The sequence below is a fragment of the Glossina fuscipes genome, unplaced genomic scaffold (assembly GCF_014805625.2).
Source record: "Glossina fuscipes isolate IAEA_lab_2018 unplaced genomic scaffold, Yale_Gfus_2 183, whole genome shotgun sequence".
Lineage (NCBI taxonomy): Eukaryota > Metazoa > Arthropoda > Insecta > Diptera > Glossinidae > Glossina > Glossina fuscipes.
The window spans coordinates 964,947-973,336 of record NW_023998526.1 but is presented as its reverse complement, the minus strand read 5'-3'; the positions used below and the strand labels follow the sequence as shown (position 1 = coordinate 973,336).

Below are 8,390 nucleotides of genomic sequence, written 5' to 3'. Positions count from 1 at the left end.
TTGTAAGTGTGCTCCTATGCTGATAGTGTACATGCTTTTTTTTCTTTTTTTTTTTTTCTTTTTTTCTTCTTCTTATTTGTTTTATTCTGCTTATACTCAATTTTATTGTTAATTAATATAAGTTTTGCATTAAGAGCCAATTGAACTCGCCTGTTATTTGTTTAGTTGAGTTTCTAGTATAAGTGGAATAAATAAAATAAATAAATCTGCGACAATCACTTTTTTGCAAAAGCACAGAGAACACACGAGTTAAACACACAAAAACACTAAAAAACACCGAAAACGATTAAAAAATCGCAGACGAAAAACAAAACACGCACCACTCAGAACACAAGTCGATAACGAATGTGCATTTGTATAAAATTTAATACAAAAGAGAAGTAAACTACATATGAAATTTATACGAAAAAAAAAAACTGGGAACAAAACCCGATTGTTAATGAACTGCGCACAGGAGCGAAAGGGTAATCAAAGGGAAGAAAAATGAAGAAAGTGACACCTACCCCATGTTAACAAGTGTACACCAGTACACCCACACAGGACGATTGCAGTCAATCCTATACCAACGATAACAACAATCACCACAGCACCAGCAGTAACGATAACAAACCATCAGCTAAGCCCTTCAAAACAGATCTCGCCGGGGAAAGAAACCCAGCGGAGGAAGCAGAAATTCTTTTTCGTTTAACAAACATAAGTAAGCAAACATTAATAGTTCTCTCATTTTAGGTGCCCAAGTCAACAGTAACAACACTCTCATCAGCTCCATCCTCATTTGCCCCACCACCAACAGCGACAATAGCAACAGTAACACCACCATTGTCAGCGCAGTCCCACTATAACCGCAGCATTTACTCCAAGAACTTTATCTCACATAAGAGTAGTAGCATATACAACAACCACAACCATAATCTCGCCAAACACCAGGGAGCAACCAGCACAACTACAACAACAATTACTGCACCAACAGCAATAACAACGACAATTTCTTCAATATCAAGGGCAGTACCAACCACAGGTACCTCCACCACGATAAAAGGGTGTAAATAATACATAGGCATAAAACATGGAACATATATCGGAATTTTGCCCAACCAACAACGACGCATTTGCCTAGTGGTTAAGCGTAAATTCACAAAAGCCCAGAAAAAAGAAAACCTAAAAGAAAATCTAACGACTATAAGTGGAGTACTTTCCTTCTTTTTAAGGCAATTAAATTATAACTATAATAGCATTACAACAGGAGTAAAAGAAATATATATAGGAAACTCAAAAAAAGCAAAATTCCCCATATCTAAGCCCGGCGGAATGCAATAGCTATTACCAGCGCTGTAGCGAAACATACTTACGTCCTGCACAGTGCTAACCAGCTGAGTCCGTCGCAATAGCTTTCGTTTCGGAACGCAAATCCTGTGGCCAACTACCCTGGAATTTGTCAAAGAAAAGGAAGGGCAAAGTTTTCATAATACCTAGTATTGAAATTGTTCCATGATTCTCGAAGCACACGGTAGTGTTACTTGGGTTCTGGGACAAGATACCGACAAACGTCTACATTGAAAATTTCGGCCCTGTGGGTGCCACTATTTTGAAGGAAAAATAAAACAAGGGAAGGTCGTGTAAAATGCATGTGTAAAATAAACGAGAAAACAAGAGATGAAAATCAAATATAAACATATGAAAATAACCTCTCCTCTTACCCATTGTTGGCGTAGTGAATTTTCCAAAATTTATTTACGCTACTACTAGTACTAACATCAAACTCGATATGGATGCGAATTTTACTTAAATTTCAGACGTAGTCGGTGGAAACCTTTTAAGAGCAGTTACTGCAAGTTTAGACTTTCCATCTTAATTTTGTTGAGCTTTATATTAGAAAAAGGACTTAGTAAAATGGATTAAAACTCTGCGTAAGGAAATTATAGAATTGCTTCCTTATTGCGCTGTTGTTATTAAAAACAAGTAAGAAAAGTGTATTCGGTTGGGATGAAATTAACTATGCCATCACTGTTATCCTATTTATTTAGAATAATTCGTGGAAACTCATATTAGAAAAATAAATGAAAATTTATGAAGAGCATAATATACAAAACAAATAATTGTTCTTCGATTTGTTTTTCATCCATGTCCCAGACAATGGATATCTCCGACCATAAATATCCCGTATAATAATGTTTACAAAACAAAAGCTCTTTTTATGCAAATAAACAAAAGCTCACAAAAATTCTCCCAGCAACATTGTTATTTTGTTTATGTTTCAATGGCACGTATTTTGTAATTTTCGAGTATATAAGCTCGTCACCGGACTTTTAAATTATAAAATTATTTTTGCAGTTTACAAGCATCAAGAAAGAGAGAGGGCATAAAAAAATTTCATAGTTTTTCTTGCAGAGTGTTGTGGGTGATTTAGGTCTATGGACGACATTTCTGTTTCAAAGTGATGAGAAATCAAAATCTATGTATCTACTTCTTATTTTTTGGACCGTCCACTAAGCCGTCATCACCGTCATCTAGACAAGTTATGGATGCTTCAGAATTTAAATTTTCGTAAGAGTGCTGTGAAGCGTAAACTGAACGCAACTCCGTTTTTCTTAACCAAAAGCTAGAGGGTTTTTGCTCGTTGCTCAGAAACTATAAAAGTTAGACGGTTGAAAAATTTCACATTTACTCTACAAAACACTCTACACTTTACGTGCAAAAACCGAAAAATTCGGGCATACAAATTAAATTTTAAATTAAATTATAAATAATTTTTTTTTCACTTTTTTGGGGTTTTAAGCTTATTTATCAAACAAAACCGAATTTTAAAAACTATTTTGAACATTCCTCAATCGAAATTGAATTCTAAATTAATTATAGTGTGATTTACGACATAGCGGATTGATTTTGATAATATAATTGTTTTTCAAAACACGAACTACGGAACGCTACGATAAATCAAAGTGAACCGTTCCATCAAACAACTGTCTTCTCGATTTTTTTGTTGTTGTTGTTGTTTTATACGTATATACATAGGTATTTCAAGTATCTTTTTTTGCTTACAAGCATGCGTATGTACCGTACCGTAAGAAAAAACATAATGTGCTGCTAAAAATAAAAGCTGGTGTAGGATGTAGGTAAGTGGATGATAGAGAACACGACGTTGGCATAACGTACAAACTGATACATATACGGACTAGTGGACATATGATAGATAAGGAACAGAAAACGGCTGGTGATTTAATGGAGATATAATATGTGACAAATTAACAGAAAGAGAAGGAATACAGCAACGTGGACATACTGCTATATGTATTTATGCATAGCTAGTAAAATGCCAAATGGCCTAGTCAACCAAAATAAAAATAAAACATCTCAAGCTGTTGACATTACAAAAGATGGTAGGCTTAATACTGGAAAAGAATACTTATTTCGAACCTAATACTGGAAAAGAGTACTTATTTCGAACTTAATACTGGAAAAGAATACTTATTTCGAACTAAATACTGGAAAAGAAAACTTATTTCGAACTTAATACTAGAAAAAAATACCTATTTCGAACTTAGTACTGGAAGAGAATACTTACTTATTTCGAGCTCTTCTTGTTTTGACTGATAAGCAATGAAACCCTTGCATTGAAACTGTTGGAAATGACATTTTTGGTAAACTTGTCTGGTAGCTACTTTCCCCCCTTTTGCATCTTTCCCATTATTTGCTTTTAAGAAGAAATAATTAAGCCATGGTTTCTTTATTCAATATTGAAGTTAACTGAAGAAGATATATTGTATGCCTTAAAACGGGTTAATTCTAGTTTAGTTTCCTAGGATTTGTTTTTTCTTAATAATGTGGGTATCAAATAAAATAACTTGGAAAGTACAACGCGAAAAACGATGTGTGTTAGTTCTAAATTCAATATCTCGGACGTCACGACGTAGGGAACTAATTTTGTTGTTACAATATCGTTGAAATGGGTACCATATAAAAGGACATAGAGAATAGAACGTCTTATAGAAAATCTTAAGTGAACTAAGCCTTTACCGTTGATAAATTGCTTAAATTTTTTTAAATTAATTGTAATATTTGTAACTCTAAAAGTGTTGATAACATTTTGGTTTTAGCAGAATAACACTAGATCGCGTTTTTCTTTGTAAGAGTACGTGTTTATATTTTCCATATTGGCTTTTGTTGAAACATGTGGATGGTTATTTTGGCTTTATAAACATTATTGTCACAGTCTCGAGCTACATTTCTTGGAATAAAAATGTTGTGGGAAGAATTTTTCTGAGCTTTTGTTTAATTTCATAGAAAGATTCTAGCTTTTGTTTTGTGAACATTATTACACGGGATATTTATGGTCGGGGATATTTATGGTTTGGGAATTTATGGAATCTACGGTCGGGGATATTTATAGACTGAATGTATCTCAAGTGAGAAATTATTCATGTGCTCCTTATCTATCCACTAACTTACCCATCGTAGATTTCTGTTCATCTTTATATATAAAATTCTTCATAAGGCTGCAGGCTTTGCATTCGTTTCAATCTTTGCATTTGTTGTTGTCATTCCTTAAGCCGAACGTATAAAAATTGCAGAAATTTTCCTTATTTATTTCTATGTTTTATAGTGTATTAGGCCTTGTTATTTCCACGTCTGTTGCGATTAGGCAACCATCCCCTTGAAACATTTGCGCATAACAGTTTAACAAAAGAGTTAAAGAGTATAAGAAAAACATACTTTTCAAAAAATACATGGAAAGTGGTTTTCGGCATGACTATTTCATCTACTCTACTCCACTCATCGACCGGCGTAGTCAACACAGATGCCTTTAAATGACAAAATTTTCACTTCTAACTAATTCTAAATAATTTTACGAAAGGATAATCTCTATATATCTCCATATATCAACGTAATTTAGTAACTCTGACTCCTCTTCGGATATAGAAATTGTCAACCTCTTTGTCGAATATTTCCAATGCTACTTTCTACCGCTGCTGCCGTCGATGCATCAAACAGTTGAATCATAAACTCTATATCGATCCCGGATTTAATAATTTCGGAAAGCAACGTATTACAAGCCTTAATAGTTTGGCAAGTCTGCGTGCGTGTTGTAGTCGCGTTTTTATTCTGTGCAAGAAATATTTCAATTTTTTTAGTGTATTTCTTAGCTTTTTTTGCTTTCTCTAAGAGAATAAAGTGTGAATTTAACGTATATGAATTTATTAACCATTTATGTGAAAAAATCAGTTTGGTTTAGTGTAATCAACAATTGAGCTCTTAGTAAAAGTCTCTCCTTTTGCCTGTTAATCTTTGTTTACAGTTTCTTTAGCTTTGGCTCTATATTTACAGTGGGCAGGGAAGTGAAAAATTTGTTTTAATTTGCTGAAAATTTGTGCCGTGGAATTTTTTAGTTTTTCTTCTTTTTTTCATTCATAAGCTGCTTTTGTTGTTTTCAATGGACATGTCGTACGAATACAGGCCTTGAATCTGAACGATTCATTTCCTGTTGGCTGTGTGATTTCTACAAACTCTTAACGGAGACGAGATATTGTTTCTCAGAATTGAGCAAAAATCTCGACTCCTTGTGGGTGAAATTTGAAATAATCAAGACTAGGTTTGATGAGTGTCGTTATATTGCGCAGTCATCTCCCTCTCCAGCTAACAAAGTTTCAAGTCGTAGCGTAGCGTGTGGTTCGTCACCTCCTAAGCCCGTTTCGTCGGTGCAAGTTACCGATTCCTTAAAATCTACAAAGAATGTTAACGTTTCTGCTACTGTTGAGTCGGTCGGTAACATAAAAGTTACAAAACAGCCGGGAAGTCCTCCTGGCTTGAGCTATGCTGAGGTGGCATTGATGTTACTCAATCTTCTCAGGTGTCATCGCCTAAAACTAATAATGATAATAGTAAATCGTCCCTCTCCTTCTGGCTGTTCGAGTGTGAACGCCAGTCGCCAAACTGGGCACGTCGCACAAGCTACTCGTGCAAGTGTGGTTACCCCTTCTATATTTTCCCCAACTCATAACTCCCCATCCGTGAACCCTGCTGCTCCTAGTATAGATGACATATGCTTGAAAGCAGTTCCTCCCAGAAAGGCAATATTTGTGTTAAGAGTGGCACCAGATACATCTGTTGATAACCTAAAAAGTTATCTGGCAGCGAAAGCCCTTTCCGTCATTTTAAAGCGCGTTAATATTTTCAAATTGGCTCCTTCTCAATCGAGAACTATCTTATCTTTTAAAATTCTAGTTCCGACTGAAAATGTGAATTTGATGTTAAGTAAACCCATGTGGCCGGTTGGACCCTTAATTAACGAATTTATGTCTCGGGATCGACCCCGTAATGCTAATGCAGCAGCTCTTGCCCCGTCAAAAAACTAAATATTTCTTGAGGCTCATTTTCTCTCATTTAACAAAATGTTAAAAATTCGTTCTACCTTTCTAAATTCATTGAACACGGAGTTTTCCTGTTTGGCCTTAACTGAAACTTGGTTAAAGCCTGATCTACATTCCTCGGAACTTTTCCATAATTCTTTTCAAGTTTTCAAAAACGATCGATTGTATCGGAATGGTGGTGGTGTTTTAATTGCCATTTCTTCGGCAGTCTCCTGCTATTCATTTGAATATCCAACTACTCCCGAGGTTGAATTTATCGCCATACGAGTGAAATTTCCTAATAAACAGTTATATGTGACCTGCTTTATTCTACCAAGTTTGGATATCTCTGTATATTAAGAAACAGGCCGCCCTCATTTGTGAAGTGGCCAAGCAAACTAAACCTACCGATATAGTCACTGCATTGGGTGACTTCAATTTGCCTCAAGTCACTTATAGTTACTGTGATAGCTCTGGCTGTTTGATTCCTACCTCAACATCTGGTAGCCGTTGTGTTCTTTAATGAATTATTTGATCACAATTTAGTTCAATATAATGGTACTCCTAATTGCTATGGTAGATTGTTTGATCTTTGCTTTGCCAATTTTCCTGAGATTTGCGTTAATTGTTGTCTTCCGTTTAGTTTACCTGAGGATACATATCATCCAGCATTGGACATTTCCTTTTATTACAAGCATGTTGGTTCGTTGAATTTCTATAAAGTTTCAAATTCAAATTTTTCATATAAATTTTATGATTTCCATAAAATCAATGTTTCCAGGCTGAAATCACATCTTTCTCGTATAGTGCTTGATTTCTCAGTGGGAAGTGTTGATAGCTTACTGTCGTCGTTCTACAATATATTAAATCAACATATTTCTGCATCCGTTCCGATCAAGCAGTCCCGTCTTCGAAGCAAGTGTCCACCGTGGTTTAATAAAATAATTAAATATTACAAGAATAGGAAAAACACGCTTTTCAAAAAATTTTCGAAAAGTGTTTCTTCTTTCGACTATTTCGCTTACTCAGTGGCAAGGCATAAATTTAATTCCCTCAACTGCCAATACTATTGCAGATACCTTCAGTTTGTTAAATCCTCCTTGTTTGCTAATCCTAAATACTTTTTTAAGTTCGTTAATTCCGAAAGAAAAATCCCCATAAATCCCTCGCATGTGTCTTTTAATGGCTCCGAGTCCTCGGATGATTTTGAAACCTCAAATGCCTTTGCGGAATACTTCCGACAGAACTTTTCAACGCCTAATTTTGCTTGTTCGTCTGAACAACATATTACAATCAACAATAATATCGCACATACGTAAATAAACGCGGATATAAATCAAATTTCAAAGTGAAATAATGATAAGAGTTTTTAACAAAACAAACCAAAAAACCAAAAAAAATTTGTAAATTATGTATTACATTGCTTTCGGTAATCGGTATATTCAATATAATTCAATATGAAAGTGCAAAATACAATCTGGTTGTTAATATTATGTCAATATATGGGAAGATTGACGATATAGAAACGTCTCAATCAAAATGCAGCTAGCCAAATTTCAATAATGAATGAGTGGCCCTGAAATCCACCTCAATTCACAATTATCTGAGAGTAATTTAAATGAGCGGGCCTGAAATCCACCTCGATTCACAGTCATCTGAGAGTTATTTTTCAATACATTGTTGAGCGACTGGTAAAAGCAGTGCGTGGTAAGTGTGCTGAGTTTATGTTCTGTGCAAGAGCACGCTACCGTAATTTACAGCTGTCGTCCATTGATAATTCAAAAGAAAAGAAACAACAATTCACAAAAAATAATGAGTAACGATAGCAATAGCATACGATAGCCAACGACCATACAACGTTGAATACATCGGTTGTCGTCCGATAGCACACGTTATGCAAAATTTCTTGAAAACGGCAAAGGTAGTTACATTTTCTTTTTTTTTTTGTTTGAATATGGATAAGCCTGTATGGTTAAATTTAGACCCAGTAACGTAAACAAGAAACCATTGATGATATTTTTATATTTTCCCGAAAAGAAAAATGAG

General features: G+C 34.9%; 1 pseudogene; it reads left to right on the top strand.

The window, feature by feature from the left end:
* The window catches only part of LOC119641853, a 40,965-nt pseudogene extending 34,615 nt beyond the window's left edge, over nt 1–6,350 (top strand).
* The last annotated feature ends 2,040 nt before the right edge of the window (nt 6,351–8,390 follow it).